The sequence below is a fragment of the Ovis canadensis genome, chromosome 23 (assembly GCF_042477335.2).
Source record: "Ovis canadensis isolate MfBH-ARS-UI-01 breed Bighorn chromosome 23, ARS-UI_OviCan_v2, whole genome shotgun sequence".
Classification (NCBI taxonomy): Eukaryota; Metazoa; Chordata; class Mammalia; order Artiodactyla; family Bovidae; genus Ovis; species Ovis canadensis.
The window spans coordinates 46,501,236-46,527,437 of record NC_091267.1 but is presented as its reverse complement, the minus strand read 5'-3'; the positions used below and the strand labels follow the sequence as shown (position 1 = coordinate 46,527,437).

The window sequence follows — 26,202 nt, the reverse complement described above, 5'->3', positions numbered from 1 at the left end:
TCTTTTTATATTATCCCATTTGTTATATGTCTTGCTTTAACCATGAACAGCTCTTCTGTATTTTTAAAATATCCCTAACATTTACATTTGTTAGTTCCCATTTAACCAGCGCCACAAGTAAAACAGACATAACAGAAAATGAGTAAAATATGTTTCCACCCCAAACATTCAGTAGGCTATAGTCAGACAACATAAACCAAGAATCAGAAGCAGGAATGGAAAGTGTACTAGAAAAGAGCAACACTTTCCTACTGGAATTTTCTCCCAGACTTGCTACCGATACAAGTTACTATGATCAAGTGCTGAACAGAGGTCACTGTGACTTCACTGGTGATGCTTACAGGTCACCCTGAGTCACGCAGTGTTATGACTCTGGCATTTGCTTGTGTGCCAGGATTACAGCCGCTGCAGAGTGGTCAGAGCAGTTTTTCGTGGCAGGAAGGGTGATACCAGGGTTTGGCCTCCCATGAGAAGAGGAGGCCCACGGTCCAGGAGGAGGCACTAGAAGGCTAGCCCCCCACACCCTCCAGCTGTCCGTCAGCCCACATGGAATTTGTCTCTCAAAGAGCTGGATGGAGAATATACAATGAGGTTCATTGCTCGAGAACTCCAGGGGTCACGGCTCCTGCTGCCAAGAGAAAAATAAAAAGAACCAAAGCCCTCAGTGCTGTCCAGAAAAGGTTAATCCTGTGTCTTTGAGGGTTGGCCATGCAGTTAAGAAGACATAAGGAAGATGGCATGCCAAGGTACTGGGATGGAATTAAGTGGGGCTGGGAATTGACCAGAGGAGAGCCACTTGGCTTCTTGGGAAGAGTCTAGGCTGCTGTGCCAGCCTTTGGTCCCATGGTGATGGTCAGGGTGGGAGAGAGACTGAGGCACAGAACCCAGACAGGCTGGGGTCCCGGCATCCTGGCAGGGTCTCCTCTATGTGTGGCAGAGGCTCCCTGCTGTGGCTGGAAATGCTTATGAACAATGTATGTGAACATGCCTTGATTCTCATGAAGCTCTATGCAGGCGTAGACTATTACTGCTATTACTTAGAGAAGTTGTCATTGACGTCCCTCCCTCTCTTCTCGCCTAGGCTTCCAATAAGCTTACACTGCTTTATCTCTTCCAAGTGAGTGAAGGATCTATCGATCTGTTCTCAGTAAAGTTCTGGAAGCTCAGGACTGAAGCTTCCTAGAATATTTGCATCTTAACAAATTATCTGTTTTCGTCATGGAGCTAATACTTCTAGAAATTGATCCTAAGAAAATAAGGAGGTAAATGCTCAAAATGTTTGGCTTCCCACGTGGCACTAGTGGTAAAGAACCTGGCTGCCAATGCAGGAGATAAATGCTAAAATGTTTGAGCAAAGATATTTTTGGGAGCATTGTTCATAATTAGATAATGCGGGAAATAGCAATCTCACATCCAGTAAAGGAATTGATGCATCAAATGGATTAATTGGCAACCATAGGAAGGCTGCCACAGAGAGGGGAGTCTTTATTGATCTGACGGATGTTTGTGCTATAGTGTAAAGAAAAAATAATCAAACTTTAGGTATGCTGTATATATAGTATGGTAGGATGACATTTTGTCTCTGTGTATGAGCAAAGCAAAAAGTCAGGCAAGAAGGTATTTAAAATGCTAACAGTGCCTTCTCTGGATGGAGGGATTATTGGTCGATTTTACTTTCTTCTATGAATCCAATTTACAATGTGATTCAGATCCATCACTCTTATTACACAGGTGCAAATCTGGCTCCAGAACTTTCTAGCTGTGTGATGCTGGGCCCTCTAGTTAATGTCTTGGAGTCAGTTTCTTCATCTGGAGACCTGGAGATGAACCTAGAACCACCCTCGTAAGGTTGTTGGGAGGAATTAATAAAGTAATACAGAAAAACTCTTAAAGGGACTTCCCCAGTTTTCCATTGGTTAAGACTCCCTCTTCCAATGCAGGGATTGTGGATTTGATCCCTGGTCAGGGAACTAAAATCCCACATACCACAAGGTATGGGCAAAAGTTAAATAAATAAAAATTTGTTAAGAGAAAAATTCTTAAAATTATGCCTCTCACACTGTGAGTACTCAATTCATGTTGGCTGTTATATCTGTATTTTTTCACTGAGCACATGTTTTACTTTTAGAGTTAGAAAAACAGTAGAGCAATTGGGAAAACTCTTTTCTTTGGGGGAATAAAGAAGAGCTCAATACAGTGATGACAAAAGGCACAGTTATTCCCGGTGGAATTGGACGTGTTGATGGAAAAGCTTACTTGGAGCTTCCTGACATCCTCCACCCCCCAAATAAATATAAGCTTCTGACCAGCTCCTCCTGGAATGAGGTCAGCCTGTTAGAGATCTTTAAATGCCAACAGAATCAGAAAAATGCCCAGTAAATGGAAACAATTTTTTTTAAAGAACCTCTTTTATTCTTTAGCTAATCTTGAAAATTATTTCTTCCCTTGTGAAACTTTCACGATTTCAAGCATATTTTGGCTTTCAGTCATGGCAGTTTTCCTATTACTATTATTGGCAAGCATATATAAGGAAAAACTGAATTTCGTGAATTCTTCACAGTGGTTCCAATGAGAGTTTGAGTTAAATATAATGTCTCGGGGGAGCCCTGGCCCCGGCCCCTCCTCTCCACTGCCTGCTGTCCCCCAGAACTCCCACCCCAGAGCCTCTGCCCCTCCTTCCACCAGTGGCCCTGGAGCCTCCCTGTGTCACCACGCATCTTCCTTTACTCTGCCTCTCAAAACCTCTCCTCTCTCTACTCCTGCTTCTGTGGTTTCTCTTCACTTTTGTCTTTTTCTTTTCCATTCTTCCATTGCATTTCCTTCTTTTAGAGAAAAACAGGAATCAAATCAAACCACCTCCTTTTCCTGCGGTCACTGCCCGCCTTCAGGAGGGGTGCTTTGTGGGTCCCCGGCCGCCCCTCCAGCCCCAGAGTAGTGGCCTGAGGAGCTGGGTGGGAGGGTTAGGGCTCCATCAGGACCAGGCTCCCTGCCCGGCTCCAGCCCTGCCCACCAGCCTGGTCCCCGTGGGGATTTGAGATGCAGGCAGCATGGATGTCCTACTTCCTGGGACCCTGCAGCTCCCTCCAGACCAGGGGGCCCCAACTTCATTCCCCTCCACCCCATCCACAGTTCCTGCCAGTCTTCCACGTGAGGTCTCCTTGGCGTTTAGCCTGCAGATGAGTTGCTTCATGCTCCTTGTCTCTCTAAGTTAACGGCAAGCTCCTATGCTATTTGCACTCCTCTTTAACTCTCAGACCCCTATTCCCCCATGTGAAATTTCCTGACTCAGTGCATCACCCATGATGAGCTCTGAGCCATATGCTTTAAGCTTCCTGAACAATGAGATCACAGGTTTACCTTCACAGTTTCTTGACATCTTGGAATAACCAGAGTGAACGCTGGGGTCTTTCCCTTGCCTCTCACGATCGCCCTGGCCCAGGAACCTCTCATCATCCTCACGTGGCTGGTTCTAAGCACATGGAGTCCCAGGAGCTCTGGAGAGATGAAGGGGGCACTCTGGGGCCTTGGAGCCTTTGGGGTGTGTGGAAGGATGCACTGTACTCTTTCTGATTCAGGATCTGTGTCACCACACCCTGGAGGTCCCAGCTGAGTGAATTCAGGCTGGCGTCTCTTATCAGAGGGTGCAGGTGGGCAGAGCCGGGGGCAGGTAGCATCAGGGTGAGAGAGCAAAGCCCAGGGCCTGGCTGACATCAGGCAGGGTGCAAGGAGAACAGAGTATAGCCTTCTTAACTGCGGAGGGAGGTCAGGGCAGGGAGACTGGGTGAAGGGCAGCCGTTTTATAAATTCCTGTGTTTCAGGGCGAGGGCATCTCCCCAGCTCTGCTCAGGCCTGGGCAGGGCTGGACCTGAAAGGGCCTAGTGTTGAGGACAGGCGGGGCTGACACCTTGCCCTGGCTGCTGGGCTTGCCCCCACTGCTAGGATGCTGTGGTTTGAACTCGTTTTATGACTCTCCCAGGCAGCCGGTGCTCAGCCTTAGCCTCTGCTCTCCTCCCTTCTCTTGTCATTCTCTCTGGCCTGTGTGTGCCCCGTACTGTCCTTGAGGCTGCACAAACCACCACCCCGCCCAAGGGCACATGAAGATTCGAGAAGCACTGCTTAGACCATGCCTCTAGAAGTGTCTGTGACAAAGAACCCATTTTTTAAAAAAACAAACATTTCTAAACTGTCGCAGACCACTGCCTTTGTAAAATTCAGTAAAAATGAATTCATAGAAAAATAAATTGAAAAATAAAGCCTAAAGACTTCCAAAATAAAGAAGTTAGTCGCTCAGTCATGTCCGACTCTTTGCGATCCCATAAACTGTTGCCCCTCAGGCTCCTATGTCCATGGAATTCTCCAGGCAAGAATACTGCAGTGGGTTGCCAATTCTTTCTCCAGGGCATCTTCCCGACCCAGGGACTGAACCCTGGGTCTTCTGCATGCAGGCAGATTCTTTACCATTTGCGGTACCAGGGATGTTCTCAAAATACAAGCCTCATTTAAAAATTAGATTCAACAGATGCTAATTTTTTCTTTTCGGTTGTTACAAAGGTTTCTCCCGCTTGCCCTCGGGTTCTGTCCTTGTTGCTCCGTGGGTGAGTCTGGGGACCACACTTTGAGTAGCACCACTCTAGACCATTAACTGTCATTTTTCTTGAGCGTTGTTGATGCCACTCCTGAAGTCTGCTTCTCCTTTCTGTGGCCGCGAGTCTCTTCTCTGGCTCAGATTTGGTTAGCCAGTTCAAGATGTGTTTGCTAATTGTTTCAGACTGTATCCCCGAGCCTCCATGACCTGAACGGTTTCCCTCTCTCCCTCCAGCCACTCTCCATCCCACTATGGGCCTCAAGCAGCCGGCCTTACTGGACAGCATCATATTCTCCTTGAGCTTGGGTTCTTGGCAGAGTCTGGCCAGTGGGACGTGCACACAAGCACTTGCTCAGAGGACAGGACGGGAGTGAGGCGGGGGTGTCTATTCCCCGCTGATGCAGGATCTCAGTGCTTTTCTTGAGGGGTTTGGCTCCTGCAGCCACAGCTCTGTCTCAGCTCCAGTATCTGCTTCCTGTCCTTGCCCGTCAGGTCTGGAGTGGGAAGGGCTCTGAGATGCTCTTATCTGTCACCCCTGCTCACGTCTTTGTAAAAATCTCCTTTAGGAAACTCTCCAAAGTTCCTTTGTTCTAGCAGATTATCTGTCTCAGACTGGGGCTTTGAGTGACATCAGCTGACTTTTTTTTTTTTTTTTTAAGGATTTATTTATTTATTGTTGGCTGTGCTGAGTCTTGGTTGCTGTGTGGGCTTTTCTCTAGTTGTGACAAGAGGGGGCTACTCTCGTGGTGGTGCACAGGCTTGCTGTGGTTTCTCTTGTTGCAGACCGCAGGCTCTAGGCACGTGGGCTCAGTATTTATGACGCATGGGCTTCGTTGCTCCAAGGCACATGGGATCTTCTCGGACCAGGGATCTAACCTGTGTCTCCTGCATTGGCAAGAGGATTTTTAACCATTAGACCGCCAGGGAAGCCCCACTCTGACTTTCGAAGGATGCTTTTTGACTGGTGGAAATTGACTAAAATCCCCCAACTGTCATCTCTGAAAGAATGAAAGGAAATTATTGAGGAGGTGACTATACATTTTTTAAAAGTACATATAATGTAAAGGAGGGGAGAGGGAGAGGGTTCACTTGAGTTATGACTATAAAATAAGGAACAGCATTCTGTTCCTTTCTTTAGAGAACACCTAGTGCATAGAATTAATGTATTTAATGTACAAATAAATGAGCAGAAAGTTCCTTAGTGCATCTGCTCAGTTTACACACGTCCCTCACACATCAAAAGCCATACATATGCAGGAGTAAAACATTTATCCCTTGCAATTTGGAACATACTGAGGATTTAGTGAAAAAGCTGAACTTTTGCTCACTTACATTTAGAGTATGAATTGAAACATTCAGAAAAATGAGTGCTGAGAAGTTCTGTCGTCCTCTTCCTTGTGGTAGCTCTGCTATGAGTCTTAGAAAATTCTTCAACATCTGCTTCACAAGATGAAGCAAGAGGAATAACACCTTGCTTTGCAGATGAATACGTTAGACCTGAGAGCCTCAAGTTTATGTATTTGTTTTATTTTTGGTTGAGCTGGGTCTTTGCTGCTGTGCGAAGGCTTTCTCTAGCTACAGTAAGCGGGGGCTGCTCTGTTGCGGTGCACAGGCTTCTCGCTGTGGTGGCTTCTCTTGCAGTGGATCGTGGGCTTCCGGGTGCTCCCGCTCAGCAGTTGCAGGTCCCGGGCTCTGGAGCACAGGCTCAGTAGCTGTGGTGCAGGGGCTTCAGTTGCTCCTTGGCACGTGGACTCTTCCCCAATCAGGGATCAAACCAGCATCTCCTGCATTGCCAGGCAGATTTTTTCCCCACTGAACCATCAGGGAAGTTGAAAGAACCTCAAGTTTTATGCACCTATCATGTGAATTGAATGCTAACAGACTTCCTAGGCTAAAAACTGGTCTAAGCACTTTCCAACTAGTAACTCATTTCATCCTCACTACAACCTCATAGGGGAGGCTCCTGTTTTCTAGAAGAGGGAACGGAAGCTCGGGGATGTTTTGTAGCCTCCTGACCCTATGACTCGTGGTCACACGTGAGCACTCAGTGGGTGCAGGATTGGTTCCCTCGGAGTCTGGCTGCGGAGCTGGCCTGAGATGCTGTGTGATGATGTCGCATGAGGTGCTCCCATCTGTTCCTGCTCTGGTTTATGAAAGCTTATGGCCCCTGTGGGCGTTTGGTTAGAACTGTGCCCCTCACTCAGGATGTTGTCCATCACTTTCCAGAGTGTTCCCCTAAGAAGATCCATTTGAGAAATCCCTTTAGTCCCTGAAATAATTGTGCTTCATTGGAGCATTAAAAGTAAAACTAAACAAAACATATGGACACTGGGATGGGATCCCATTTCCCTCCTGATTATTGGTTACTGGAAGCCGATTTGTGGCTAAACTGTGCAAGTGTTTAGACCTTCATCACCTGTTTTGTGTGCAAACTTCACTGTGAGCTCAAGATTTCATCACTGCTGATAATTTTCTTCTGTTTGTTTGTTTTTGCTCTTGGGTAATTTCATATTGCTGTTTTCTTTACATCTTGAGGATCTGTGGTTCTAAATCTCTCCCCACCCTTTTTTCTTAAACACAGTGGGATGTAGATGAAGACAAGCAGTATATTGTTGAAACAGTCAAGTATAATCACTGTTTCCATTCCAGTTGTACATTTGGGTGCTACTTAGAATAAACTGTCAAGATGTGTTTTGTTTGACTTTATGATTATTCAAATCAAATTGCCAACATCTGTTGAATCATAGAAAGAGGCGCTAAACAGCCTCTTGATGAGGGTAAAAGAGGAGAGTGAAAAAGCTGGCTTAAAACTCAACATTCAGAAAACTAAGATCATGGCTTCTGGTCCTATTACTTCATGGCAAATAGATGGGGAAACAGTGGAAACAGTGACAGAGTTTATTTTCTTGGGCTCCAAAATCACTGTGGACTGTGACTACAGCCACAAAATTAAAAGACACTTACTCCTTGGAAGGAAAAGCTATGACAAACCTAGACAGTGTATTAAAAAGCAGAGACATCACTTTGGTGACAAAGGTCTGTATAGTCAGTTATGGTTTTTCTAGTAGTCATATACAGATGTGAGAGTTGGACCATAAAGAAGGCTGAGTGTCAAAGAACTGATGCTTTTGAATTGTGGTCCTAGAGAAGACTCTTGAGAGTCTCTTGGACTGCAAGGAGATCAAGCTAGTCAATCCTAAAGGAAATCAACTCTGAATATTCATTGGAAGGACTGTTGGTGAAGCTGAACCTCCAGTACTTTGGCAACCTGATGGGAAGAGCCAGCTCATTAGAGAAGACCCTCATGCTGGGAAAGACTGAGGGCAGGAGGAGAAGGGGGCAGCAGAGGATGAGATGGTTGGATGGCATCACCGACTCAGTGGACATGAGTTTGAACAAACTCTGGGAGATGGTGAGGGATGGGGAAGGCTGGTGTGCTATAAGTCCATGGGGTCGCAAAGAACCAGGCATGACTAAGTGACTGAACAGCAACAATGATCATTCAAAGCTTGAGAGATGTGTATGTTCATATAAAACTACTTATTTTTCAGTTCAGTCGCTCAGTCGTGTCCGACTCTTTGTGACCCCATGAACCGCAGCACGCCAGGCCTCCCTGTCCATTACCAACTCCCGCAGTCCACCCAAACCCATGTCCATTGAGTTGGTGATGCCATCCAACCATCTCATCCTCTGTTGTCCCCTTCTCCTCCTGCCCTCAATCTTTCCCAGCATCAGGGTCTTTTCAAATGAGTCAGCTCTTTGTATCAGGTGCCCAAAGTATTGGAGTTTTAGCTTCAGCATCAGTCCCTCCAATGAATATTCAGAACTAATCTCCTTTAGGATGGACTGGTTGGATCTCCTTGCAGTCCAAGGGACTCTCAAGAGTCTTCTCCAACACCACAGTTCAAAAGCATCAATTCTTCAGCACTCAGCTTTCTTTATAGTCCAACTCTCACATCCATACATGACCACTGGAAAAACCATGGCCTTGACTAGATGGACCTTTGTCAGCAAAGTAATGTCTCTGCTTGCTGTCGAGGTTGGTCATAACTTTCCTTCCAAGTAGTAAGCGTCTTTTAATTTCATGGCTGCAATCACCATCTGCAGTGATTTTGGAGCCCAGAAAATTTTTATTTTTAAAATTTATTTATCTATTTTTGGCTGTGCTGGGTCTTGGTCACTGTGTGGGCTTTCTCTAGTTGTGAAGCTCGGGCTTCAGTAGTTGTGGCACTTGGTCTTAATTGCCTCGGGGCATGGGGGATCCCCCTGGATCAGGGATCGAACCCACGTCCCCTGCATTGGCAGGCAGATCCTCAACCCCTGGACTACCAGGGAAGTCCTATTTCTCATTTTATAGTGTTGATGATAGTTCTGAGTCATTTTAAGAAGTTCGGTGAGAGTCTGTAGAAAATCAAAACTCAGGCTTTGTAAGCTGGCTGTGGTTCAGTTTTCAGTTTTGCTTCTTTCCAAGTGGATTGTCACAGAGAAGCCCAACATCAAGCAGGATGACAAGCATTAAAGGCTGATAGAGGAGGCAGTTGTGTCTGACTCTTTGCGACCCTACGGACTGAAGCCCAGTTGGCTCCCCTGTCCATGGAATTTTCCAGGCAAGAATACTGGAGGGATTGCCATTTTATAATTTTCCTTTTATATATATAATTCAAAACAGACCAAGAACCTTTTACTTAGCTATTACCTTTGAGAAATGATGTGATACGTTCTTTTCCCTTGAGCAAAGATATCGTTTAATTATAAGGCCTCATTAGCTATTGTACTGTTTCATTCCCCAATATTTTTTCTTTTGCCCCTAAATGTTTCCAGCGACAGAGGGATAATGATGTGTGTGTTGTTGACATCTGAGAATGGGTTCATTTCTAAATATATCAGGATTCATCCTAAGCATGGATATCATGACTCATAACACCCCCTCGAGGCATTCTTTCAAAAGACCCCTTCCCACCCACGTCGTACCTTTTCCTACCATCATTGCTACTCTTGCTAAGAGTTATTGCTTACTTTGGAGAACAATTAGAGCTTAGTAAAGTGTGTTCTTTGCTGAAATTTCTTACTCAACGTATTATCCTAGAGAAGACAGACTTGCACAAATCACAATGGCTTGTAATCTGGCTACCTGAAATACTTATTTTGCCCCCCAAACTGGTCTGTGATCATAGCGTGGAGAAGACGTAGTTCATTGCTGGAAAAACTTGGCCAGCTTTCTGTGGTGATGGTTTGGTGGTTGCAAGCATGGTGTGATTGCAGGGTGTAGAGCAGGCTGCCCACCCACCCCTGGAATTCCTTTTGCTGAGGATCAAGCTGTTAAAAGGCTAATGTTGTTGGGAGAGGTAATACAGTGACTTAAAACTCACTTGAGACCAGGTTTCTACAGGAGAAAGAGGAGTGCTGGCCATGTGCAGCTGATGGAAAAAAGAATCTATGTTGTGGGCTGGGCCAGTGCCTCTCAACTTGAGTGTACATCTGAGTCTTCTCTTCCAACGACAGGTCTGACTCCAAAGGTTGCAGGTATGCCTGTAGAGTCTGAGATGCTCCCGGGGCTGCCCGGCCGCTGGCCTGGGGTCCACACTCTGAGCAGCAGTTGGCCAGAAGGACACTCTGCTCATTATCTGGCCTCCCTAGGTCTTGAACAGCAGGGATAGGCTGAACCAGAAGCGGGGTAGGCAGTGGAGGTGAGGTCTGGGATTTGGCAGCCTCCCATTGCCAGTGATAACTATGCTAGGGATGCATGGACCTGGATGTTGGAGCACATGTCCACACTGCCAGGCACCTCTTGGTGTTTCTCCTGTTGCTGGCTTTCTTGAGCATGGTGCACACAGGGCCGGAATGTCAGGCTGTGCAGCCCCTCCTGGTGTTGGCAGGGCCACCCGGGGAGGAACGACTCCTTGAAGAAGGGACCATGCTCTCCCTGACCTGCCCTGTGGCTGCCCATCCAGCTGACTGCATATAACAGCCCAGGCTTGGGAATCCGATGTGAACTTGAGTCCTGGTTTTGTCACCGACTCATGGAACATTCCATGTCTTCTGCAAGCTTTGAAAGTGAAAGTGTTACTTGCTTAGTCATGTCCAACTCTTTGTGAACTCCCTGGACTATAGCCTGCCAGGCTCTTCTGTCCATGGGATTCTCCAGGCAAGAATACTGGAGTGGGTTGTCATTCCCTTCTCTAGGGAATCTTCCCAAACCAGGGATCAAACCCAGGTCTCCCACAATGCAGGCAGATTCTTTACTGTCTGAGCCATCTGCAAACTTTAGTTTCTGCATCTATGAAATAGAATATCAGTATCCATACACTCGGATTATTGTGAAACTACTGAAATACAGAAGTATTAACACCCAGCATATCCTAAATCTTCAACACATACTAGTGTTTCTCTCCCTCCTCCTCATGATTACTCTAATAGTTCGACTTGAAGAATCCTTGCAGATGCCCCCCTCCCTCCTTGTCTTGTGACTGTGGCCACCTGCTCAGTGGTGCTGTTTCGTCATGCTGCTGGGACCACTAACCCCAGCAGACAGAGCTTCACGTTGTAGACTAAGCTGCAGCCCAGTGAGCACTGAGGAGGAGCCCAGGCTTCTAGCTCAGTGACCGCACTTGGTCGGCCTTGAGTTGTCCTGGGGCCCCAATGTGGTCAGGTCACCGTGTCACACCTTAGCAGCAGGACCCTCTCCTCCCCTCCTCGTCTTCCCCTCTAACCATCTCCGAGTCCTTACCTGTAAACCAAAAGGCAGGTGCACAGAACTTCCAATATTGATTTTCTGAAACGGAGGAGTGAAAAGCAAAGATTTCCTTTGAGAAGTCCCTGAATAGAAACTTGGATTCTGGTGATGAGATAGCCCCACGTGTCCATCCTCGGGCCTCTGTGCCCTGCTTCCTGCAGCAGAAGTTGCAAGTAGTGACCAGTCACGGGCTGGACTCCTGGACAGACCTCGCCATTCTGAAAGGAGCACAGAGAAAGGAAGATGCCAGAGGTCAGGAGGACATGGGGACGTAAGGCAGGAGCCCGATCGAGCTGGCCAAGTGGATAGTTTCAGGCTCAGAAAGTGTTCCCAAACTTGGGGTGGATTTATTCCCTGGGACCCATTAGTTGGATTGCAGTTCAAGTGGAAGCTGCCCTTTTTCCTTGCAAGTCTCGCCATGAAGGGACCCATATGTCTTAGCTGTTAGGCAAGAGGAGAAAAAACACCCTCTCCACTACTGGCTGCCCAAAACTACGAGAAAAGGATTCCTTCCCGGGTGCCTGCGCTCGCTGGTGTTGACATTAATCAGGATCACTCCATCATGGCATCTCCCTTCCTCCGCACACAAGCGGCCCCTTCTGCTGCCACCCAGAGCCAGGACACAAGCTGCTCAGGGATGTTTCCAGTGGTTCCTTGACATTTTTTGCCAAGTCATTTGGCCAGGACAGGAAGCAGTATATAATTTGTGATGACAAAATACTGATGTTCCATATAGTTTTGTATTGTTTTATCTCCTTGGGAGGCAGTTGTTGGAGGATATTCAAGCTGCAGTCTCCACTTGGAGGAGAGGAGCTCACAGCATGTGATGAATGAATTGCTCCCTCTCGAGCTGTATTTTTTGTTTCTCCCTTCATCCCTGATCCTCACTCCTGTTTCCTGGCCCTTTGAAAGCACCTCCTCTAATATCTTTGCTACTTAATCTGAAACGTGCATGTGTGTGTGCGCGCTCAGTCGCTTTCGTTGCGTCCATCTCTTTGTGACCCCATGGACTGTATCCCGCCGGGCTTCTCTGTTCGTGGGATTTCCCAGGCAAAAATACTGGAGTGAGTTGCCATTTCCTTCTCTAGGGGATCTTCCTGACCCAGGGATAGAACTCACGTCTCTTAAGTCGCCAGCGCATGCAGGTTCTTTACCACTGACACTACCTGGGAAGCCCATACAATGTATAGCTGTATAATTTACATAATGTGTTGTGGCATCTAGTTTGGTGTCTTCACTCCTCACGCACTTGTGTTATGAAGGCTCATTGGTACTGCATGTGTAATATCTGTTCCTTTGCTTCTCACCACTACATGGTTGGTGTTTGTGTGGTCATCAGTAAGATTGTCTTTCAGGTTGGTTTTGTGTAATAAGATATTGCCTGGGAGGGGAGAGTCATATATGGGTGTAAATCAGGTGCATTGAAAGTTACGTCAGATATTTAGAACTCACTTTGCATTTTTACCCAGAAAAACGTTATAGATAAGAAGCTCTAAGCTATGCCTTGCTGCATAGCTTCAGTTGTGTCCTACTCTTTGCAACCAACATGGACTGTAACCCACCAGGCTTTTCTGTTCATGGGAGTGTCCAGGCAAGAATACTGGAGTGGGTTGCCATGCCTTTCTCCAGGGGATCTTCCCGATTCAGGGTTCCAACCTGCATCTCATAAGTTTCCTGCATTGGCAGGCAGATTCTTTACCACTAGCGCCACCTTGGAAGCTGTACCTGAAAACCCATTTAGTCCCCAGTGTAGTTATGATAGTGTCATATTCTTCTTTTGCAAGATGGCTAGTATAAACATTATGGTATAATCCTCTCCTCTCTGTGTAGCTTTGGGGGTATGAGGAGAAAGGGGCCCCAGATTGGGAAAAGGCTGAGGAGGAAGGAAGACCAAGGGAGTAAGAGAGTGGAGAAGGGGCAGAAGTGGGTCCCTGGGAACTGGGGGGGTCCAGGCCATTGTGTGGAGGTTGGATGATGGAACTTTGGAGCTCCACCCTCCCTCCAGCTCCAGACTCTCCTTCCCAAAGCCTGGCTGCTCACCCCCATCTGCCATCGTCAGATCCAGACCTCTTTTCCAGCAAGGTGGCCAGATTGCTTTTCTGTAGGGTGGTGCCTGCTGGCGGGGAGGGTGTTTTTCCCCATCAGTCCCCTTCTGTGCCAGTGGGCAAAGCGGGCGTGTGCTGTGCCCTACCCACCAGGCATGCCTGGAGCTGATTCGCTGCACTTGTCTAACCCTCCTGCGGCAGACGATCTGTCTGGCTGTCCTGCTCACTGCCCTGGCCGTGTTCCACTTCTTGTCCCTCTGGCTGAGGCTTGAATCCCTGTCCAAGTTCCTAACAGTGTCTTGCCCAGAGCTGGATTTCAGGAAATTGAAGCTTGAAGTTCAGCTCAGTCACGCAGGGCCACCTGATTCCCCACCGATGCTGAGCCAGCCCAGGACACCCTGACGCCCAGCCAGCTCTCCTGACGCCCATCACTGTGGCCACACTGCTTTCTGCCACCCAACCACTGTCCCTCACCCTCTGCACTCTGACGCTTCTCCCCAGGCCTCCCCACTCCCTGCGGCATCACTCCTTATCGCATGTTCACCCTGCTGTGAAGAATGCCTGTTCTGGGTCCTCTCAGGAGCCAGAGCCTTGGAGTAGGAGCATTTGGGACGCAGGAAGCCACCTTATGTCCAGATCCGAGAGTTCACCCATGGATGCATCTTTTCATCACAGTGAAAGTTACTTGAGTGTCCTTTTTTTGTTAATAAGAGATGCAGGTTCTATCCCTGAGTTGGGAAGATCTCTTGGAGGAGGGCATGGTAACCCCCTCCAGTATTCTTGCCTAGAGAATCCCATGGACAGAGGAGCCTGGTGAGTTCTGCAGTCCATAGGATCGCAAAGAGTCAGACACAACTGAAGTGACTTAGCACACAGTGCAAGTTCAATCCTTGGGATTTGGTGGACTACCAGCATCACCCTTATCCTGGGCCAAGTGCAGGCCCTGCCCTGGCCTGCAGCTCCATATAGTCAGGGTGTACCTGTTGCAGTTCGTGAGATGGCAGGATAATCAAACTCACATCCTGTATCCACAGGCTGTGTGTACTCCTGCAGGAGTAGTTATTTAATTGCTCCTGTGATGAGTGTTTTAAAGGAAGAGCACAGAGTTCCAGGAAGCATCAAACGCAGACCAGAGAAGGGGAAGGCTGCACTGAAACCTATGGGTTCCACGGGAGTTAGCAGGCTCCAGGGGGCAGGGACGAGGTTGCCGTTGGGTCAAGTTGAGTTGAGCTGGGGGTGAGATGTCTCAAGTGGAGAATAACTAGATGGTTGGGTCTGGAGTTTATGTGAGGAGTCTGGGCCATGATGTAACGTGGACATAGTGCGGAGGGAGGTTAGAGGAGGCTGAACTCTGGGTGAACTGGAAGAGGGGTGAGGAAGCGGGACGAGGCAGCGCTCCACTCTTTGCAGGATCTTGCAGGATCGGCTGCCTCCAGGGGAAGGAGGTAGGTGGAGGGTTTGGTTGGAAGGAGAGGAATTTGACTTTCAGATGGAAGAGTCATTTGAAAACATGGCTTGGAGGGTGTTACGCTTAGTGAAATAAATCAGAGGAAGACAAATGCTATGTTTCCTTTTTAAGAAATTTATATATGTATTTTTGGCTGTGCTGGGTCTTCATTGCTGCAGGGGCTGCTCTCTAGCTGTGGCCCTTGGGCTTCTCATTGTGGTGACTTCTCCTGTTGCAGAGCACAGGCTCTAGGGTGTGTGGGCTTCAGCAGTTGCAGCTCCCAGGATATAGACCGCAAGCTTAGTTGCTCCATGGCATGTGGGATCTTCCCAGATCAGGGATCAAACCCACGTCTCCTGTGTTGGCAGGTGGACTCTTTACCACTGAGCCACAAGGGAAGACTCTATATGTTTTCATTAATCATTGCAGTCTAAAAAATAAAACAGATGAACAAATATGATAGAAACAGATTCACAGATACAGAGAGTAAACTAGTGGTTACGTGTAGGAAGAGGGATGGGAGAGAGGCAAGATAGGGATAAAGGATTAAGAGGCATAAATTACTGGGTATAAAATAAATAAGAATCAAACGTGATGTGCAACATAGGGAATATAGTCAATGTTTTATAAGTTTCTATGGAATATAATCTATAAAAACGTTGAATCAGTGTGTTGTACTTGTGAAACTAATATAATATTGCAAGTCAACTATAGTTTAATTAAAAAATTAATACATAAGAGAAAAGCTGATGGGAAGGACCCAACAGAAGGCAGGAGGGGAATGAGATCAGAGCACAGAGGGAAGGATTGGCTCTTTGCAGAGGAGTGGGGAGGCTCCTGCTCTGTAGGTCCAGAAGGAAAGAGGGAGCTATGCAGATGTAAGTGTGCTCATGGGTTTGGGATGGGAAGGCAAGGGATCCCTTTTTGATAGTCTTAATTTTACCAGTGAAGGAGTCACCTTTGAGGATGGAGGGAGAGGATGTGAGGTAGTGGGAAGGGGGTCTGAGGATCTCAGAGAATCAGGTTCAGGAGATGGGCAGAAACCAAGCAGGCTGCACAGTCAGAACCACAGGTCCCTCTGCGAGGACTCAGCTGTGGCTGAGCGCTGGTGGCTGCGGCTGGTGATGGCCACACGGTCAGCCTGGAGCCTGGACTCTGGACTTGGTGCATTCCTGCTGGCATCGTCACTTCCCCAGCAGCCAGATGGGGCTGCCATACTTGTAGCTTCTAGAAACAAGTCTTCAGTGTCCCTACCTTTTGGTATCATTTGCTCTAGATGCAACATCTTGGAAGGAGACATTGGATCAGGCACCCGTGCTGACTTACCTGTCAAGGAAGCTGGAAAACTGGCATTTTTCAGCTTCTAAAGGGAGCAGTGCATTCTGTTCCCACCAGGATTCGTAAGGTGGGAAGGATTCATAAGGTGGGAAGGATTCATACGGTGGGAAGGGCATTTGGATCCTCAGAAGTCCAACAAACAAAAGACAAAACCTCCATCAGGTGCCTTTGTCCAGACTCCTCACGCAGACCTGGCCATGATCTTTCTCAGGGTGGAGGTTGATGTCTTTTCATATGTGTAGTCTTTCTCCTTACTGGGGTTTGTTATTGTGAATACCTGATGGCTCAGTTGTAAAGAATCCTCCTTCCAGTGCCGGAGATGCCGGAGATGCGGGTTCCATTCCTGGGTCAGGAAGATCCCCTGGAGGAGGAAATGGCAACCCACTCCAGTATTCTTGCCTGGAAAATCCCATGGACAAACGTGCCTGGTGGGCTAGTCCATGGGGTGGCGAAGAGTCAGACACAACCACGTGACTGAGCATGCACACAATGACAGCCAGTAAAAGACCCCAGATGCAATACCATCCACGTTGAGAACTGCCATTCTAGGGGATTTCATGTTCAGAAAGTAAAGACAGCTTTTGGCCAAAGAATAGGTTCTAAGATGAATATTTAATCTATAGCCCCACTGATTTGAAGTGACACTTGAGCCTAAAGCTCATTCCAAAAAAAAAAAAAAGCTCACTAACAAAAATGAATATGCTGAGTCAATTTAAGTGACCAGCATTACAGAAAAGCACAGCTGCTGTCAAAAAGGTCTCCAAAGTGCCCTACCCTTAGTAAGCACATTGGAAACCCAGCCAAAAGGATGGTTTTAGCCTTTAGGTAACACTCTGATTTAGCATCTTAAGAAAGATATAGCAGAAGGAGAAGGGAAGAAATGTGACAACCAAATTTAGGAAAGGAGCATTCTGAATGCAGGCTAGAAATGAGAATACTCACTTAAAAAAATAATATTAAAAATATTTATTACTTTATTTGGCTGCACTGGGTCCCTGGCACGCAGGATTTTTGATCTTCATTGCGTCATGTGGGATCTCCTTCCCTGACCAGCGATTGAACCCAGGCCCTTTGCACTGGAGTGTGAAGTCTTAGCCACTGACTTGAAATGACACTTCAGCCTAAAGCTCATTCCCCCCACAAAAATGCAGACTAATAAAAAAGGAATATGCTGAGTCAGTATGCGGAGTAGTCTTGGAAAGTCCCAAGAATACTCTCCAGTGAGAAAAATATTGGCAAAGGGGAGGACTGGAACATGATGAAGGGTGTGGACTTGTTTATGAAAAATGATGATAAATAGCATCGTTTAGAATCTGATTTACAGTAAATCATAATCATTGAGAAATACTTTGTTGAACTTCATCATGGTATAAGTCATGTGTAGAAATCAGTATTTTTTTAGGAGTTGTGGAGTTTAAAAATGTAGATTCAAGGAGAAATTAGATACCTTGGTTGCTGATTATTAAAGTCGAGTTATTGAAATCTACCTGCCTTGGAAGAACATGATTATCGTTTCCCTTGCCCTGTATAGTTTGTCAGACAAATTCCAGTGCTATTTATTGGTTCAGGGATTGAACTAAGTGTCATCCTCAATTTTATTATAAATTAGCAAAAAAAAAAAAAAAAAAAAAAAGAAAAGTGTGAATGAGGGAAAGTAAGTTTTACAGGGAGAATCAAGTCCTGGACAAAAAAATTCCCTGAGAGTTCAGTGTAGCAACAGAGTTGGGTAAAATATTGGATTTCATTGTGAAGGTGAGCTCAGTTCTTGGATTCCAAAGGGCTTCAGCTTATTTAAAGTGAAAGTGAAAGTTGTTCAGTCATGTTTGACTCTTTGCGACCCCATGAGCTATACAGTCCATGGAATTCTCCATGCCAGACTATTGGAGTGGGTAGCTGTTCCCTTCTCCAGGGGATCTTCCCAGCCCAGGGATCGAACCTAGGTCTCCCACATTGCAGGCGGATTCTTTACCAGTTGAGCTACCATGGAAAGTAAAAAAAGTGAAATTGAAAGTCACGTAGTCCTGTCTGACTCTTTGTGACCCCTTGGACTGTACAATCCTCAGCTTATTTAAAATCACCACCAAATCTATCTGTAAATTTTAGTTGTGACAAAATGCTCTTGAGTAACATATGTTAATTTCAAAGTCTACCCTTTGAGTCTACTTAGGAAATAATATTGAATAGTTAACATCTACAAGGACTGAAAACCATGCTATATGTCTTTAATCACTTTTTTCCTTCAGAGTTAAGAATTCATCAATCATGAAATATGCAAATATTTCACCTTCTCCCTGCCTTTTGATTTTTTTTCCCTGAAATCTTCCACTGAAAAATAGCAGTCTTGTCATTTTTCAAGTTATTGGAGTGATCCAAATTTTTAGACTGTATTTTGGCTCAGGGTTTTATGGTTATTGTAGTTATTATTAATGAGGAAGTGAGATATTTTAATTCTCTTTTCCTTCCCACTTCCTACCCTAATCCTTGCCTCCTGGTGACTTGAATCTTAATTCCTTAAAAGGAACCTAGGAAGATGTGTTGTGGTATTTAAATTCTGGGCAGGCGGTCATGTGGGATAAATGGTAGAAATCTGTGCTACTTCAAAGAAAAGGAGGAGGAATTATGAGAAAAAAAATTCAAGACAGTGAGGAAACATGCAGTGGCCAGAACTTGTTAGCAATGCAATGTGTTTTCTCTTAAAAGGAGATTCTAGGGTGAAGGCTCTTTCCCGGGGCGAGAGATTGACGGGGGACCTCTTAAGTCCCTTCCTTTAAGTTTCTGGAATGCTCTACCTTCCCTCAAAGAGGAGCAGGTGCTTTTGGGAAAGAGGAATGCTCTACTTTTTCTCAAAGGGGAGCAGGAGCTGAGGGACACAGTGACTTTCCTCCTAAGCACCCTCTTTCTAATGGTGCCAAGGTCTGGATTTCATAGGGCAGCATGGTGATAAACCCGCAAGAAAGAAATGTCCTCGCCAAGCCATTGGCAGACATGCTGTTTGGACCAGGATTAAAAGGATTTGTTTTCAGGCCAGCAGAGCCGTATTTTCGTCACTGGACTTGATTGTTTAATGGGGATTGTATTTCATTTTGTAAGAAGTTTTCAAACAGGATTACTAAAACGGAGTTTAATTCCACTTGACCTGCATTTTTCCTTCTCAGTTAAAAACTTTCTATAACATTTAGTTCAGTTCAGTTCAGTTGCTCATTTGTGTCCGACTCTTTGCGACCCCATGGAATGCAGCACGCCAGGCCTCCCTATCCATCTATAACATTAGCTTATTAGATAAATTTTTCAATCGGGCATGAGCCTCAAAAGAAATGTAATTGTTTGGTTCTGGATTTGGGGGCTTATTTTTTCATAACTCTTACTTGTATTTTTACATAGATAGTAGGAACATTTGTAATTCAGTTAATTAAAATAAATGTGTTAAAATGTCTCTGTGGGTTACTTATGATCTAATGACACAGGAAAAGGTAACTTTATAATTGGGAAATCTGGTGGACATCTGAAACAACTGGTCACATATAGCATCAGTGTTAAGAGGACAGCCTGGCATCCTGTGCCCCCTGGCATGATGCCACAAGAAGAGGATGTCCCATGGGTAGTAATCCTGCCAGAATGTTTACCCTGAATCAGATCGTGAGGAAATAATCAGACACATTCAGATAAGGGAACATTTCTGTGATAGAAAGATGTCAGTACCATAAAAGAAAAATCACGGGAGAACTGCTCTAGATTAAAGGAGACGAGAGACTTGACAAGTGAATGCTACACATAATCCTTGACTGCATCCTGGATTGGAAAAATACAATGGGCATTTTTAGGAGAAACAGGGAAACTCAAATATCCAGTTCAAGATGATATATGATTTTTGTTTAAATGATAAAAATTTCATGGGCATCAAAATGTTTATGTAGAAGAAATGTCTGTGTTCTTGGAAGATACATGCTGAAATATTTAGGGTTGAATCATAATGATATCTAGAATTTGCTTTCAAAGGTTAGAAAAAGGTATATGTGTGTGTGCAGACACAGAAAGAGAAAATACAAATGTGGCAAATATTAACATTTGGTGAATCTAAGTGAAAAGTGTAGGGATATTCATTGTACTGTTCCTTGAGCTTTCCTATAGGTTTGAGAATTATGCAAAATAGAAAGTTGGAAGAAGCCAATCAGGAAATGCTGCATTGTGGAGCAATGTTTATCAAATTATAAAACTGTGATACCAGATTTATTTCACATTATAACTTAGACTTTTTTGAAGGAAGGTTCCTGTTTCGTTGAGTCAGAAGTTAATTTTGGATGTGACTTTTAATACATATAATATTTTACAATTTCACATGTCTCATTTAATAAATTTCATTTCGATTCAATGATATATATTAAGCGCCTACTCAGAGGCAACAGGAGTGATTAAGACACGGAGATGTCAGTCTAGTGGGAATGTTATATGAAAACAGATATGTGATACAGAGCTTAATGGTGGTTTTTAAAATGGAGAGTGTAAAATTTGCCTGAAGTAGATATTCTTGTCCCTCACCTATGTATTAAATATCTTTTATGATTGTTTTATATTATGATTTTATGGACAAGGAAATAAAATTGCAAAGTGCTTCAGTGATGGACTTAAGAGTCACAGGACTGGTGGGTCAGAGATTTGCTGCTGGAAATTGATTCTTCTCTGCCATTAGCAGCCCACTGCCGAGAACACTTTGGGGCTCACCTCTGTCTCTGTGTTGCCAACGGGTGCCCACTCCCTACCCCCCAAAGTAGGTGGTGACTGCACAGCTTTAATATTCAGCCCTTCATTCGTGGCATTCTTTGAACACCTACTGCCTACGTCTGGGGAGGAATGAATAGATGCTGGGCTGTAGGAGCTGGAGTCTCAGAGGCGTCAGGGTGATGAGCATGAGGATCAGACAGGGCTGGCTCATCCCACCTGTTCTCCCTGAAGGCTTTTACGTCAAAGTGCCTTGGGCCAAAGCTTTCCAGGTGGCTCAGTGGTAAAGAATCTGCTTGTCACTGCCAGAGACTCAGGTTTGATCCCTGGGTTGGGGGAAGAGTCCCTGGAAGAGAAAATGGCAACCCACTCCAGTATTCTTGCCTGCAGAATCCCATGGACAGAGGAGTTTGGTAAGTTGCAATCCATGGAGCTGTAAAGAATTGGACTGAGCATGCATGCTTTCTTATGATTATTATCTGCTTCATTAAAACATTATTTAGGGATTTCCTTGGTGGTCCTATGGCTAAGACTTTACACTCCCACTGCAAGGGGCCCGGGTTTGATCCTTGGTTGGGGAACTAGATGCCACATGCTGCAGCTAAGAGTTTGCATGCCATAATTAAGACGCTGTGCAGCCAAATAAATATCTTTTTTAAAACTTTATTTAAAGGACTACTTTGTACCTCCACCTAAATGCTCATCAGCAACATTCAAGCCATCTTAGCTTGTCTCATAAATACATGGAGAAAGAATGACAACTCAATCCTTCTCGGTTACTTTTCACTCTTTACTTTATCTCCCAAATGTTATTTCTTAAAAAATGCACAAAGTGGCCTTCTCTTTTATGCTTCGAGTGACTTCGAAAGCCTGGCGCTTTCTCGTTTCACCAAGGGCCCTCCTTTACATCTGTGAGTCTCAAGTGTCGCTCATGCTGCTTTGAAGTGTTTTGAGTGATCAAAGAGCAATCATAAGTAACTGATAACTTGGGTTAACAGAAGGCGCCATTTAGAAGGCATAGCATTTAAAACTATCAAGTAGAAGAGAATAAGTCCCTACCTGTTGGCGTAACGTACGTGAACCCACTGTGAACCCACTTTGGAGGCTGCCTCTCAGTGCCATCTAGCATCTGTACATTCAGGGGAAGTTGGCGGCCACGCAGGAGAGCTTGGCAGGAAGCCGCTGCAAGTTGAACCGCAGTGGTGGGGAGAGAGAAGCAGAGTCTGTCAGTGCAGACTCAGAAGGAATGAAATGTGGCCTCCCAGTGTCTGGGCACAGAAACAGGTGCTGAGGCATCTCAGAATTAAGTGCCTAAGATAAAAATGGGAGGGAAACATTTGGAGTGGAAAGTCCTGTTGGTACATGGTGGAATCCCAGGACTTATTAAACTATATCTGCATGGAAGGCTCAGGGAATACTGTGGTATGTCTTCCCTTGCTAGATGTGGGATTTTTTAATTTTTACTTTTTAAAATCTTATGGTCGGACCACTCAGTGTGTGGAATCTTAGTACCTTGGTGTGGTGGTGGTTTAGTTGCTAAGTCATGTCTGACTCTTGCAATCCAGTGGACTATAGCCTGCTAAGCTCCTCTGTCCATGGATTCTCCAGGCAAGAATACTGGAATGGGTTGCCATTTCTTTCTCCAGAGGATCTTCCCGACCCAGGAATCGAACCCTGGTCTTCCTGTATTGCAGGTAGATTCTTTACCAACTGAGCTATGAGGGAAGCCCTTATAATTCTGATTTTCTTGACTAGGGATAAAACCCATGCTCCCTGCATTGGCAGATCAGAGTCCTAACCACTGAACAGCTAGGGAATTCCCTCAGTGTCAGATTTTTAAATGCTATGCTGCTTTCAAGGAATCACGCATTATCTCAGAGTAGGATGAAGCAAAACAAAGAGAGGTTCCCTCTGAACCACCAACACTATTTCATTGATGAGAATTTGTGGTAGCAGAAAGTGCAGCTTTGGAAAATCAATGCACTCAAATATTCATCAAGATGTATTATCACATAGCTCCCTTCCTCCTGGCTCCCTATAATGGAATCTTAGCCTGTTTGGAAATAATGATGTTTAGAGTTTCTTCGACAGTTATTTCCCTCAGGATGAAACAGATCAAATATAAGGATTGATCAGGTTTGGTGGCATTGCTAATTATCAGTGAGTAGAATATACAGAATTACTGGATTTTTACACCTGCAAAATGTGGGCATGTTGCTTCACCTCTCAGAGTCACAGTTTCCTCATATGTAAAGTGGAATTAATGAAATTTCACTTTTATTGTGAGAATATTTGTGAGATGCTTAACATATATGGTACCTAGAATATAGTAACCATTAAATCATACACTATAAATAAATAGGGTCTTAGGGGGGCATGCTATGATTATAGTATTTTCATGGAAGAGATTAAGAATGTTTAAATTATTATTTTGTCCTGAAATGTTTCATTTGTATTCTCTCTTTCTCACATATCTAAAAGCAGTCTTCTCTTGAGGTGATCTGAGAGATGTGCCCCCTTTTTTTGTTTGGTTGTGCTGATGGCATGTGGGGTCTTAGTTCTCAGACCAGGGGTCAAACCCCCACCCCCTGCATTGGCAGCACGGAGTCCTAACCACTGGGCCACCAGGGAAGTCCCAAGATGTGTAGTTTTTAAGGGAAATATATCTGTTCTGATTCTTCAAACTGGGAGTTTTCAGATTTCCCATGAATTCCTTCAATATGTAATAATGGTGCATGTCTTCTGGGATTTACTTCTTCTATCTTTAGGGATTGCTTTATGGTTTTTAGAGTACCTTACCATTCTGAATTAGTTTTTCTCCATGAGACTGGATCATTTTTTCCAAGGATGGGTAGACAATCTGAGAATGTTAATCTGAACCCACGGAAGCAGATTTTCCAAGATCAAAGAACAAATGTTTGGGACTAAACCAACTGAACTTAGGTTTTCTGTAACTGGTATGACAGTTCTTCCTTCCACAGAAAAGGAAGAAATCAGACATCTTAGAGTGAAGGATAGTCTGTGACCAAGAGTGGAGATGACACAGGAGTCAAAGTGTGGTTGAGAACCTGTGTGGTTCCCTTTCAGGAAGGTCCCCAAGCTAGGAGGTCCTTTTTCCTATTATGGATTTATGTGAGGCCAAATTTTCTTCCAGTACTTCAACCAAAACATATTGCAACAAGTATGAGAATCCAGCTGTCTTCTATGAAGGCAGACACATTCAAAAAGATCTTAAGAATGTAAATTAAAGCCACTGTTTTCACTATAATTTTTTATGCTTTGAAAAATATATGGTATTTTGCAAAAAATATGGTATTTATGTTAACATGTAATGGTTTATTATTTTAAATGCATTAATAATAAATATTTTAAATTTTTCTCAGCTTTAATTTTTAATATGGTCCTTATTAATTAACAGTCATAACCCACTTAAAGAAAAGCTTTTTGAGGTCCTCAATAATTTTAAAAACGTTAAGGTGTTCTGAGACTAAAATTTGAGAATCATCATGCTAGAAATTTTGACTTTGACATTGAGTTTAGAACATTTACAATTAGCTAGTAGTTCTGAGTGGAGAAGGCAATGGCACCCCACTCTGGTACTCTTGCCTGGAAAATCCCATGGATGGAGGAGCCTGGTGGGCTGCAGTCCATGGGGCTGCTAAAAGTCGGACTCGACTGAGCGACTTCACTTTCACTTTTCACTTTCACGCATTGGAGAAGGAAATGGCAACCCACTCCAGTGTTCTTGCCTGGAGAATCCCAGGGACAGGGGAGCCTGGTGGGCTGTCATCTGTGGGGTCGCACAGAGTCAGACATGACTGAAGCGACTTAGCAGCAGCAGCAGTAGTTCTGAGACTTAAAAAAAAAAAGACACCTACCATACTATTGTATGTGAACAATATAAAAATGAAATCCCTTGGTTTTTTCCCACCCCCTAAGGAGTAAAAGGGTCCCACAGGGTCTGAATACTGCCTCCCTCTCTAACTAGTTGAACTCATTATCAAAATGGCTCTACTGGGCTAGTTAATAAGGTGGCAGAGTTCTCTCTCTTTTTTTGTTTTTCTGCTCAAGGTCCCACAGTTAATCAGTGGTGAAGTTAGGACTTGAAAACTAGTGGTCCAGTTTCATGGTCCATTCTACTGATGGTTGTGGAAGCCCACTCCAGAAAGCCACAGTGCTGAGTGCTTTATGGTATCCTATTCACTCCCAGCGAGAACCTGTGAGAAAATTATAATTGTTTAAGAGACGAGCAAAGCAAGGCTGCTGCTGCTGCTGCTGCTGCTAGGTCACTTCAGTCGTGTCAGACTCTGTGTGACCCCATAGACAGCAGCCCACCAGGCTCCCCCGTCCCTGGGATTCTCCAGACTAGAACACTGGAGTGGGTAAAAGCAAGGCTAAATGGTGGTAATCTTGTCCATGGTCATGCTCCTATTAGGATGCAGCTATACCAAAATAATAAATCCGTATGTATCAAAGGACTAATATATGGAGATTATTAGGCTGTTTTTTAATCTAAGCCCAAATCCTTCCTGTTCTCTTGCACTTCAAGTCTTGTTGCATTTATGCCCTCATCAATTTGCCTGATTCTGGCAGGTCCATTCGCCTGCTAAATAAATTTACTCTATCAAATAGGGCTGGCAGAGTTCTCTTCTCAAAGTCGTTGCTGAATCTGTCCCCTGGGGTTGGGGAGTATGGGGGGTGGGGATAATCCTCACTCATTAACACGTTAGCATATTTAACACCTGTGTTCCTCATCATCCTAAGCTGTTTGATAAACACATAGATTCTCAGGGTTCACAGGCAAGCCAGATGAGTTTTGAGGGAAGGGGCATGAGTAGCCTGCAAGGACTCCTGGCGTCCATCACCGAGGCATGCTGGGATTCCAGGGTGGGAGGCTAAAGAATCTGGACCAATGCTGCACTTCATCTGTTTCATACCTTGGCATTGTCGTGGCTGTGGGCAAAAAGGGATGATGATGAATAAGAAGATCAACGAAAGAGAGAGAAATCAGGAGAAGAGGTGATGAGTGGAGATGACGCAGGAGTTGGAGATGCTCCTCTCTACCCTGCAGCTGCTCAGGTCTCATCCTGCAGCCATGAGCTCTCCAAGACCTGGACCAGGGCTGTGTCACTCCTGGGAGATGCTTAGGGCTGTACTGTCTTCTCCAGGTCTTGGAAGAGCTTAGCACATGATCACTGGTTGTTGGACATCAGACATCTCTGAATGTACAAACTTGAAGATGCCGTGTAGGCTGGTTGAAATTCAAGGGTACAATGATTAAGATGTGGCAAAGATTAATGTCTCGATTCAGTGGAGGAAGAAAAATGATGACTTAGGG

The 26,202-nt window shown here is 45.0% G+C and overlaps 1 protein-coding gene across 2 annotated transcripts in view; it reads left to right on the top strand.

Annotated features, from left to right (window-relative positions):
* Nucleotides 1-26,202, top strand: part of LAMA3 (laminin subunit alpha 3) — a 253,721-nt gene that overhangs the window by 33,825 nt on the left and 193,694 nt on the right. The window lies entirely within an intron of this gene.